This window comes from Brienomyrus brachyistius, unplaced genomic scaffold (genome assembly GCF_023856365.1).
Source record: "Brienomyrus brachyistius isolate T26 unplaced genomic scaffold, BBRACH_0.4 scaffold505, whole genome shotgun sequence".
NCBI lineage: Eukaryota > Metazoa > Chordata > Actinopteri > Osteoglossiformes > Mormyridae > Brienomyrus > Brienomyrus brachyistius.
This window is the reverse complement of record NW_026042780.1, coordinates 17,967-30,258: the sequence shown is the minus strand read 5'-3', so window position 1 is coordinate 30,258 and position 12,292 is coordinate 17,967. Positions and strand designations below refer to the sequence as shown.

Below are 12,292 nucleotides of genomic sequence, written 5' to 3'. Positions count from 1 at the left end.
ATCGCTATCAGCATTTGGTTTATAATGGCCAATTAATGATAACTAAAAAGAAACAGAGAGACTAAAGACACAACTTTCAACCATGATATGAGTGCTGTTGCTGCATAATTTGTCCACCAGGGGTCACAGCGCAACCCCCATCTCGGCAAGATGGATGACTTGAAATATGTTTCTATATCAAGTTGAATTATTTTTATTTCTATAGCACATTTAAAAACAATCTATGTTGTGCCAAAGTGCTGTAGGTCAAAATAATATAAATATATAGTAAAAGTAGAGACATTGGCCAATGTTACACAATGTTACACAAAAAATAATCAGAATCAGACTGTGGTTTATTGCCAAGTAGGTTGACCCTACAAGGAATTCTTTTTGGTATAATGGTGCTCCATGGAAAAACAAGACTAAGCAACAACCAAGTTCAAAAAACAGTGCAAAAGTTATACAATAATCTAGTAATAAATATAAAATCACTATAAATGTTAAATACATGATGTGCAAAGCAGAATAGTCAGATTAAATAGATAAATAAAATGTATTCCTGTGTGTGCAGGGTCAGTACAGAGATGCATCTAATAAGAAGCGGTGTAAGGCTGAATTAGCTCCGAGACGGACTGGGGACCTATGCCATGTATCGCCTTAGAAAGAAATAAGAAATCTTTAAACTGTATTCTCAGAAATTCTCAAAACTTAACAGGTAGCCAATGCAATGTAGCCAACACAGGGGAAATTTGGTGTCTAATTTTTGTTGAGAGCCTGGTAGCACCGTTTTGAACAAGGAGTAGTCAGAATAAAGATGCTTCTGGTAAACCTGGGTACAGAGAACGGCAGTAACCCAATCAGGATAAAAGCAGGAGTAACTCTCCAGGTCTTTGGCTGAAAGGTGTGGTTTAAGCCAGGCTATTGAACTCAGCTGACAGAAACACCCCTTCACAACAGCATTTATTTGATTATCAAACTCAGTGATGAATCAAAGATGACACCAAGATTTTTATTATGTGACTGGAGGTTTTCTGAATGAGGCCCTAATTGTTCTCTGAGATCATGAACAGTGACCAAAACTCATTACCTCTGTCTTGTTTTCATTAATCTGGACGAAAGTCATTGCTGTCCTGTTCTTAATATCCTCCAGACAGTTAGAAAGGGCCACCAGAGAGCAGCAGTCACCAGGTTTTAATGGCAGATATGGCTGCGTATCACCAGCATAGCAATGATATTTTACATAATAACGTTCACAAATAGAGCGCAAAGGAAACATGTATAGAGGGAATATGAGAGGGCCTGTATCACAGGACTGGATATGTTTACAAGTAAGGCCATAGTACTTAAGGGGTGTGGCCATCCCACACAGTGACAAGCCCATTCATTCACCTCATCTAGGCCTTTTACTAGGGATTTAAGGTCCTGGTTTTCCTCTCAGACCCTAGAACACACTGCCAGGCTCAGATTCCCGATCCCACATCCTGCTGAAGCCCTTCCCAAGATCAGACACTAGTTTTGTTTTCCTTGTTCTTATAGTAAAATGATGGTCTTTGACTTTTATACATCATCACTGTTCTGTTAATTACACATGACCTAATCTAAGTATTACACAAACCAAGCATAATTACTTAGAGATGTCATAAGATGGAAAATCCTTATTCAGTTAATTATTTTCCCCACAGGTGCTGACAGTGTGTCTACAGTGAAATGGGCCTGTGTACAGAGAGGATGATCTGTAACAATCCCATGTTCCTATGGTGACAGATATAAAACTCATGTGAAATACTGGTGCAGAGGGTATAATGTGAGGTCATGTACTCCCATAGTACACACTGACTCTCCACAGGAGGGTAAAGTGTGAGTCAGAGATGATCCTGACCAGCGAGTCTTCACTGTGACCATCAACAATCTGACAGCTGAGGACTCCGATCGGTACTGGTGTGGTGTGAAGATCAGTGGAGCCTTTCTGATCAGGTTAATCTGTCAGTCACTGATGGTAAGATGTCTGTACTGCAGACTGTAGCCAATGAGATGCACAGTATGTAACATGTCACTGAGTCAAAAAGGAAGGACCTTAACACAAACACTGATGAAAAAAATGTTTTAATATTTTAAAAATCTGCATTTTAATTTAATTCAATATGATAAACGAGACTTGGAAGAAGTAACAGTGTCAGCTAAATCGGGCGACTTCATGAGGTTAAATATGATAAGCAATATGTTAAAAAATGTCAGTTTATTGGCCAAACATTTACATACAGTATGTATGTTGTAATGGGCTGATATTCATAAACATTTCATTGCTGTGGAAATCGTTGAGTGTTTTACCTGTGTGTTGAAGTCCTCCAGGGCTGTCAGTGGACAAACAGGAGGTGACGGGTGTGGATGGAGACAGTGTCAGTGTTACTATGGAAACAACAAAAGACAAAGGATGTGGTGTAAGATTGGGGGCTCCTGTGCATCAGAGAGATCAGTGAGTTTGCATGGGAGGCCTGTCCTGATCAGGGATGACACAGAAAATAAAACCTTCATTGTGACAATGAGTGGGCTGGAGAGGAAGGACACTGGCTGGTATTGGTGGCTGGTTGTGGAATCCTGCAGATTCCAGTTCATATTACTGTTAAACATAAGTAATTGATTTAAATCTGCCTGTGAATTATTTATGCTTGAATATAAATAGATACATACTAATCAACCCAGCAGTTTCACTCACGAAGGGGTTTGTGCTTCTTTGTGGGGATAATCCCCTATTTATCAGCTGTTGTGAAACAGAGTTATTTATTGGGATTATTGTTTCAATGATAGTGGCACGGTGGTCCAGTAGGCGGCGCTGTTGCTTCACGCCTCCATGTTTAGGGGTTTGAATCTGGCTTCTGCTCTGTCTGTGTGGAGTCTGCATGTTCTCCACATGCTGTGTGGGTTTCCTCCAACAATCCAAAAACGCACAGTCAGGCTAATTGGTGTCTTTAATATTGAATGTGTGTCTTCTAGTTTATGATCAGTCTGTAATATGACAAAAATCACAGCATTTTCCACAGACATACAGCCAGTCACTTGTTATGTATACAAATCCAGACAAATCCATGTAGCTTGCAACATAATTCAGGCATTTTTTCATCTTTGTGAGGATGAATTGTTACTAATGGTGTGCAGACTGACTAACATGTCTGTAGGTGGTTTTTCATTGCAGCGTAGACCAGTGTTACAATTGTACTCTGTAATATCTGTTCCAGTGCTGCATCCATCCATTGTCTGAAACTGCTTGTCTAATTCAGGGTCCCTATGGGCGCAAGGCAGGGAACGTCCCATGACAGGGTGCCAACCAATTGCAGGACACGCTCACACTCCATTCCCTCGCACAAGCACACCTACCGGCAATTTGACAACTCCAATTAGCCTCAGCATGTTTTTGGACTGTGGGGGGAAATCAGAGTCCCTGGAAGGAACCCCACAATGACACAGGGGGAGCATGCAAACTCCATACACACGGAACTCCAGCGAAGACTTGAGTACACGTGCCAGAGGAGTGAGGCGACAGTGCAAACCCTGCTTTTTATTAACTATCCTTTCTCCTGTTTCCACTGCTCTCCTTTTCTCTGCACATGATGAAGAAGGAGGGGATAATGAAAAACGGAGGTAAGCATTCAGCAGCATTTACAGTAGTGTGGGGGTCCAGCTAGCAGCATTTACCTGATCACACAGTAATGGGAAACTGTCATTTTAATTTTAAGAGAAAAAAATATTTTTTATTTGATTTTCTTAATAATAAACTTGAGATCCCATCCCATCCAGGGTGAGCCCTTGCCTTCTGCCCTGTGCTGCTGGGGAATGACTGCAGGCCTGTTTTTACAAAATAGTGTAACATGTTGTGTGATAATCTCTAGCTATTTTCATGCTCTTTGTTAATGTCTCCTGTTCCTCACATGTGTCCTGTGTAATAGTACCGATGTGGCTGTACCGTGTTTCTATAAAGCATGTAAGACTTTACTGTTCACATCCACCCTCTTATTCAGCTCTTTGGTCCAGCTGGCTCTGTATGTAGGACTGAGCTGATCGGTGCTGCTGTCGATTATCAAGGTGGTTTTACTTCAGTCAGAACAGATTCACTGTTTTGTTCTTCAGGTTTAAATGTGATATGTGTGACTGACAGACACACTGGTGTATTATATGTCTCACAGGTGGGAGCAGGTTCTGGATGCTGTACTGAAAGCTGGGACTGGTGTGTTTTACCTGATTTGCACCATCATCACCATTCAGCTGCACTGGACCTCCTGTAGAAAGCGGGAACCAATCAGAGAGAAGCAGAGGGTCTCCCTGGATCAGAGGAAGCTGGCAGAGGAGATGACCTTCGTGGAGCAGAATGAGTCAGACGAGCTGTAAAATAAACGGTTATGCTAACTGCAGTGAAGCCTCTCTCACTCGGCCCTGCTCAGTCTGTACAGTCATAGCATGAGAGTCAGTTAAACACAGAGGGGATGATTATCTGCTGGCAACCTGTACAACCACGTATTGGCCACTTATTCACAAGTGCTTTGCTGCCACCTGCTGGTTAATGTTTAATAATCGTTATCTTGTGAAGGTAAGACTGGTTTTTATTAAATTGTCTCTTGATTCTGAAAAAATATGGTACTATGCAAAAGTCTTGGGCCATCAAAGAAAACGTTTAATGCTATTTAATTGGGTTGTGTATATTTGCTCAGAACAAAAACACAATTATCATAAAAATATATGCAAATTAAAAGTGACACAATAAAAACTAACAAGAATTTCTTCTTTTCTCCATAAAGTTACTGATGCCTTGTTGGATCGCTAGATGAACCACGCTTTGGATCCTAAACCTCTCCTCAGGGGCACCCCAGCCATTCCATGTATTTGTTAAATTCTGCCACCAGCTCACTTAATTAATTAATTTAATTAAACAAATGTGTCATGCCCGGCTCGTCCGCTCCTCCTGTGTGCCACGCCCCCTGATTACCCACGTGTTTTCTCCCGATTGTACCCAGCTGTATCTAGTTAATTTGCTCAGTCCTGTGTATTTCAGTCCGTGTCTTACCCGAGTCCTTTGTCCGTCATTGATGTCAGTTGATGTTCGTGCCCTCGTCCCTGAGATTAAACCCCTCGTTTGCCCTGATTCTCGGCTGTCTGCCTGCTTCTTACCCGCCTGCCCGCGATCGCTGCCGTCTCCCGTGACAAAATGTTAATGATGCATTGATTAGCCATAGGAGTTGTGTTATAAAAAGATATAGGTCTATTGGATGGTTGGTGCAAATGTTTTACTAACTTTAGAAGAGATTTTGAAATGACTGGGCTGCCACACTTTGACGGACAAAATATTATAATTCTAGACCAAGATGAAGATCATTTGAACATCATTTTCTTCGACAGCCCAAGACTTTTGTACAGTTTTGTATGTGTCTTTTATACTGGTCATAATTTGTTTAAATACATGATTAATAAATTGATACTTTACAAAACATTTCATATTTTTCTGAAATTGGTAATTATTAAAAATGAATTTCACAAACTTAAATGGTTTGGCTGCGATGGGCTGGCCCCCCATCCAGGGTTGTTCCCGTGCCCATTGCTTCCGGGATAGGCTCCGGACCCCCCACGACCCAGTAGGATAAGCGGTTTGGAAAATGGATGGATGGATGGATGGTAATTATTAAAAATGAATTTCACAAACTTAAATGGTTTGGCTGCGATGGGCTGGCCCCCCATCCAGGTTTGTTCCCGTGCCCATTGCTTCCGGGATAGGCTCCGGACCCCCCACGACCCAGTAGGATAAGCGGTTTGGAAAATGGATGGATGGATGGAGGGATAAATGGTTTGGAGTTTTTAGGTCACCCCTCCTCGTCAGAGCCCACCAATCAGGGACTCTTTAAAAGAGTGATGTAATCGGGAACGCCCACTTTTCAATCTGCAGTACAAATACACCAGCTTGTCTCTGCTAACAACAGCCTGTGAATGTCAGTTAAGGAGGAAACAGTACCACATACATATTGGCCAACATCAAATGAAAATGTAACACACGAAAACAGGACTGCCCACTTATCACTCTGCGTAAAATCACACCAGCTTGTCTGAGCTGACAGCAGCCTCACATATCAGCTAAGGAGGAAGACGGCATATCAAAAGTAAAAAGAAAGACACCATCAAATGAAAATATCCCTGTGTGATCTATTGGTTTCTGCTTTCACTCCCATTAAATGACAGTAAGTCTAGTTGGTGTCCGTGGTACTGAAAACCTGGATCAGTAAATTCCAAATGAAACTTCTTTACCTGATTTAACTGTAACTCACTTATTTTGTTGGCAATGATGCTTTGTTGAGTCTAGAAAGGCGCAAAGTGGGTTTCAGATAAATTAAATGAAGTAGTTTTGCTTAAAAACCAAAAAGCTTTGAACAATCAGTTCAGCTTTGGACTGTAGTGCTTCACAAAAGTAAAATCCATCCAGTTAAATCTCTTTATCCCCAAGTCAAGAAGATATCAAATGCAGAAGCACATTGTGGGAGATACAAGGTGCAGACACATTAAAAGCACTTTTTTTGTGTGAACATTATAAAACAGATTGATACACATTAAGCAGTTTGTAACTTTACATCCAGACCTACATCAGTCAGAAAAAGCAGGCGATGACCATCCCATCCAGCAGCTTCATCTCTGATTGTACAGAATCCCATGTCAGCGTAACTTCTGAAGTCATGACTAAACTAATTTCCAGCTCTGCCTTCAGTTTCATCTGTTAAATTAAATTAGGAACTAAACTAAACTAGGAGGGAAATATAGTCAAGCTACTTAAGTAGCCGAATTTTGTGTATCCACTAGAGGGCAGCCACACATAGATTCCCTTATGAATGGTTCTGATGCTTCCGGAAAGCACTGCACAGACACCCAGGTATGCCAGTGAGGAACGGATAAAGAGCAGACGGATCCAAATACTAGCTGTAATATATAGTATTTTCAATGAATTTAAACAAATTAATATAACAGTGTCAGAGTGTCAGATCCATGTGACTTTTTATGATTGAAGAACTTTGAAAGCCTGAATATAACTGAGGAGGCCCACGGACCCCATTATGTGTGAAACATCATTGTGGTGCTGAGAGAAACACAGGACTGCTGATAAGACCCAGATGAAGTGAATTACCTGACTTTGCCCCCACCCATCCCCCCCCCCCCAGGATACCCCCACCCCTGTCATACAGACACCTTCCTAACGGACCTCATGATTTGTGCTGATCCACACATATGAAAAGGACCTACTGCAGTGACATTTTAAAACTGTATAAAACATAATAAAGACTGAAATAAAGGCCTGAGGTCAGACCCTCTGTATGTAGCACACAGTGTTTCTGCAGAGTCTCACACTCACATCCTGTATGACGACTTTTCTGCTTTTCAGAATAAGTCTGATTTCACTGCTCTTTGCTCATTTGCAATATGAGGAAGTAACAGTTTAGAAAAGAACTAGACTTATTTGATTAATTTGTTTGTAGTTTAAATTCTGTGAGCATGAATGATTCACTGTGAAGACCAGCTATCAATAATTTTGCTATGAAATCATGTTTCTAAAATGATAAGATTCTAGATGAAATCAAAATATTTATTCCTGGTAAGAGCAGGACAACAGCAGCATCAAACTGTTTTCCTTTTTACAGACAAGAAATAGACAGGAAATGCATCAGTGCACAAACAGTTTATGAAAATCAAAGATAGATGGATGATTTTTAAACATTTAAAACCCACAAAAAGGGAGGCAGTGAGGTTAAGGAGAGTCAGGAAGTCAGTGTCAGTCTCCACAGATCTGAGGTCAGCGATACACACATAAGGCTCCTCTGATGCTCCTTTTCATCCTCTTCTTCACTGATGGGCCTCCAGGTGAGGATCACTTACTCTGGGACTCCACCATTCAGCGTAGTTAAGATGAAGATACATTTTGCACAATATACTTACTACATCTGTTTGTTTATATTCATATTGTTCCATGAAGTTTGATCACTTCCCGATTATAGTCTGTGGTGGTAGCATGTTGACTGACTGATTTTAGAATTGACTGCAGTCTTCTTTGTGTCCACTATGTGGCAGCAGTATAAAGGAAATATCTTATTCTGTCACAGCTGCTGGTGTGTGTAAAAATTCACATACTCTGATAACAAGTAATTCTGCCTCCAACTGTTTGTCAGGGACCTGGGCAGGAATGAATTACATGCCGACTGTACATACAACAGAGATAGGCTCCTGGGAGAACTTTGCCAGAAGTTGAAACACGACTTTAAGAATGACACTGATACAGAGTACTCAGCTGTTTGGTTGAAACTAAATCTTGGTCTGGATTTTTACATTCTGGACCTGAACTACCCACTGCTGCACTGACCCCCACCTTCTTCTTTTTTTTCCCTTTGTCCTGTCCGGCAGCTTTAGCAGAATCATGGTCTGAATGCACTGCTGTGACAAACATGTTTGCTTTACCATGAGGGGTTCTATAAACTCTGTATAGGCCTCTCATGTTGATCGATTTCATTTTTTAAATTTAAAAAAATTATTTATTTCATTTTTAGGCGGCATGGTGATGCAGTGGGTGAGCTGGCCGAAGAGGATGGACAGATTAGGAGGGAAAAAAAGAAGGAAAAAGAAGAAAGGAGCAAGTGAGATGAAATGAAAGTTTTTAGCGGGTGTCTCTAACTTTGCTCTGCCATTGCATGCACACCACTTCCAGGGCCAGCCTTGCTCTCACGCTGATATACTGTCAGATTATGCACATCTTATATGTTGTTTTAACCCTTAGCGTATTAGTAAAGGCTGTTTTGTACTTACTTGATGTGATGGTCCACTTTACTGTGGCCTTGAGCCACATTAGAAATTTATTTCTGATATATTTAACTTAATCCTCATTTTTCTTTTGCCCATGAGCACGAAACAGCTAAATAATTAGCATGATGCAGAAGTTATTCTCAGACAAGCACTTAATCTAAAAAGCAGAAATGTCATCATACACGATGTGAGGGTGAGACTGCAGACACACTGTGTGCTGCATACAGAGGGTCTGACCTCAGGCCTTTGTGTCAGTTGTTATTATGTTTGATTTGTGATTCTCACCTGGAGGCCCATCAGCGGATGAAGAGGAGCATCAGAGGAGCCTTATGTGTGTCTCACTGACCTCAGATCTGCGCAGACTGGCACTTACTTCCTGATTCTCCATAACTTTGCTGTTTCTCTGTCTTTATCTGTTACTCAGGAGTCCTGAAGTCCAATGAAAAATCCGCTTTCTCCTGTCTATTTGGCTGATACAAGTTCTGCTCACTTCTGCTTGGGTTGCATGGATCACCAGCCACTTGTCACCAACTAACAGACCACAGCCTACCTGACCAATGTCATAACTGGTGCACCTAGGTATAAAATTTAGTCTCACTGTCTCCAAAAAAGGTCACTGTCTGGAACCCCATGGAACCACATTTTTGATTCCTTAGACAAGAGCATCCTGAGCAGCTGCATCACGGTCTGAATTGGGAACTGCCTCGCCTCAGATCATAAGACCAGCGGATAGTGAGGATAGCTGAGAAGATTATTAGAGTCTCTCTCCCCTCCATCATGGACATTCACATCACACGCTCCATCCGCAAAGCCACCAACATTGTGGATGACCGCACCCACCCCTCACATAATCTTTTCACTCTGGCATCTGGAAAAGCATTCAGGCCTCCACAACCAGACTCAGAAACATGGCGCCTGACTACTGAACTCTCAGGGACTGATCTGATACCACACACAACACACACACACACACAGCTATGTAATTATATCTTCGTGGGGACTCTCCATTCATTTCTATGGGGAAAACTGTAATCCCAACATGACAACTTTAACCCCTACCAACCCCTAACCTTAACCATATGTAACCAAACCAAATACAAGACTTTTGGCATTTTTAGTTTTTTGACTGTATTTACAGATCTTTGTGAGTACCTGAAAATGCCCCCCAAAACATCAAAATAACGGGGTTTTTGTCACATTGTGGGGGACATTTGGTCCCCACAATGTAATATACACCTACTCCACACACACACACACACACACACACAGAGATTAGGTATTTGAATCTTTGTGGAGATTCTCCATTCATTTGTATGGGCGTAACCCCAATCCTAACTATGGCAACCTTAAACATTGCAGTAGTTACCAAGCAGTAACAGTAAGCAACCAAACAAAATGCAAGACTTTTTGAATTATTCATTTGACTGCATTCACAGAATTTAATAAAATTCAGTATCTTACTTTCGGGACCGAAAACATGTCCCTACAAAGTCAAAATAACATGTTTTTATAGCACTATGTACATAACCACCCACCCAAACGCGCGCACACACACACACAAACAGGCCTACCTACAGTATACCCTCCATAGATTCCTGAATGAAATATCTGTAAAGCAGTTATTATGGCATGGCGTTTGGTTTGAACATGCAGTTTTTAAGAATATTGCGCTAATTCTAAACGAAAGACTGCACTAATTCTAAAATAGCTATATAAGAACTTTATTTACCATTAAATAAATTATAAATCAAACCAAAATTTAGTCTCTCAAAAAACTTGTATATGACATATCTTTGTTCACATTATGAGAAATTAAAAACACCAGGACACAGAATGTGAATAACAAGAACTATAGTGTTCTTTCTCAAAAGCGTACCTACCAACGTGGCTAAAATGCTAATTGCGTTCACCAGCTGTGGAAAAAAAACAGCGGGGCACCCCAAACATCGCGGTATTACGCATTACCGTAATACTGCATAGCAAAGACATAATGTCATAAAAAAATTACAGTCAGTATTAATAGACAGAACTGCGTGGTTTCCCATTGACAAGTAGATACATGGTTTACGGGCTTGAAGGCGGTTAGATCAACAAATCCAATCACGCTCAGCCAAAACAAGCACGAGCTAAACATACTACTATTGATTGGTTCACCTTCAAATTCGTCCCGCCCTGACAATTAATTCTCGTTTTCATTCGTTGAAAATGGCGTCAGTACATATCTTCATCCTTTCGACCAATGAAAAATTTCGCTGGTTTCCATAGAAACAAAATCAGTGCAGTTTGAACATAAACTTTCTGACAGAGCGATGGCGCAGCGGTGAGAAGCATCTCTTCCTATGTTTCTTGCTATTTCTTCAGATTATGTTTTGTTAGCATAGTTAATTATATATTTCATTGTATGTCGTGATATAGTTCATGCAAATATTGCCGCAAAATATAATTGAAATATATTTAAAATTAGTAGCTTAAACTGTAGATGCTGTGGCCATTTTTCGTAATGTGATTGTTTATATTTAAATTGTAAGAGAAAATAATTGTGTTAAACTTAAAAACAACAAGCCTTATGGTTGATATGATTGGTTTTACTCATCCGGTCTGTCGTAATGCGTTTCATCTGAAGATGTTATTCTGAAAAGAGCCCCTATACGTTTACTTTTTAAATGTCCCATGTTGTTGAAGTAAGATTAACCGTTTGCTGGGTTCATTACCATGGCGATGTTATAACGTACCGAAGCAGCGTCCTGATTTCGCCAGCGTTACTGTATAGGTTGTGAAACAGTTTTAGCAATTTGGCCGCTTCTATCGGAGTAGCCTCGATGCCACGAGCAGCCAATGAAGGCTCCATCCCTTTCCATAGGCATTCTTGGTGAATAGCATTTAGCAAATGTCTGGAGTACGTTGAAAATACACAGTGTCTAGTTTGGCTTTGAGAGTATCACAGACGGCTAGTTAATTATGTTAACCAGAATGAAAATTCCGAAAGCTGTTTCCTGGACCAACGACCAGCACTGGGGAGCCTGGGACCTGTGGGACGAGGTGATCGACTGGGGAGAGAGGAAAGGTTTGGAGGAGTGCTCACCAGCGACACCCCCCACTGTCCAGGCTGGGGAGGTTATGGGGGGACTGGGAGGTGTGACGGACTGGTGTAAGGGAGGGGAGGGTGTGAGAGTGATAGGCAATGCTGGCATTGTTTCTGAGACTCTTCAGAGAGGAAACTGGCGGTGTAGAGATAGATGTGGGTCTGGTATAGATAGAAGATGTAGAAGTGGTGGAAAATTAATATTAAAGTTGAGCTTGTAGAGCTCTTGACACAGAGAAGAGCCAAAATACAAGGAAGATGAAGCTGTGGTTCTTCTGCTGCTGTTTGGGGAACATTAAATGTTTGAAACAGTATCAAAGATAATGAATTAAGTGTGCTAAATTTTGAGATGTATAGTGGAATGTTTATTAACAATTGTTAATGTGGCGCCCCTGAACCCCCTCGGTTGGCCGC

General features: G+C 41.1%; 1 long non-coding RNA gene across 1 annotated transcript; it reads right to left on the bottom strand.

Annotated features, from left to right (window-relative positions):
* Positions 1 to 1,900: 1,900 nt before the first annotated feature.
* Positions 1,901 to 9,330, bottom strand: LOC125729139 (uncharacterized). Its single transcript, XR_007389619.1, has 4 exons — positions 9,082 to 9,330; positions 4,213 to 4,356; positions 2,311 to 2,388; positions 1,901 to 1,999 (listed from the first exon to the last, which is right to left on the bottom strand). It is a non-coding gene; the product is annotated as an uncharacterized LOC125729139 (long non-coding RNA).
* Between the last annotated feature and the right edge of the window lie 2,962 nt (positions 9,331 to 12,292).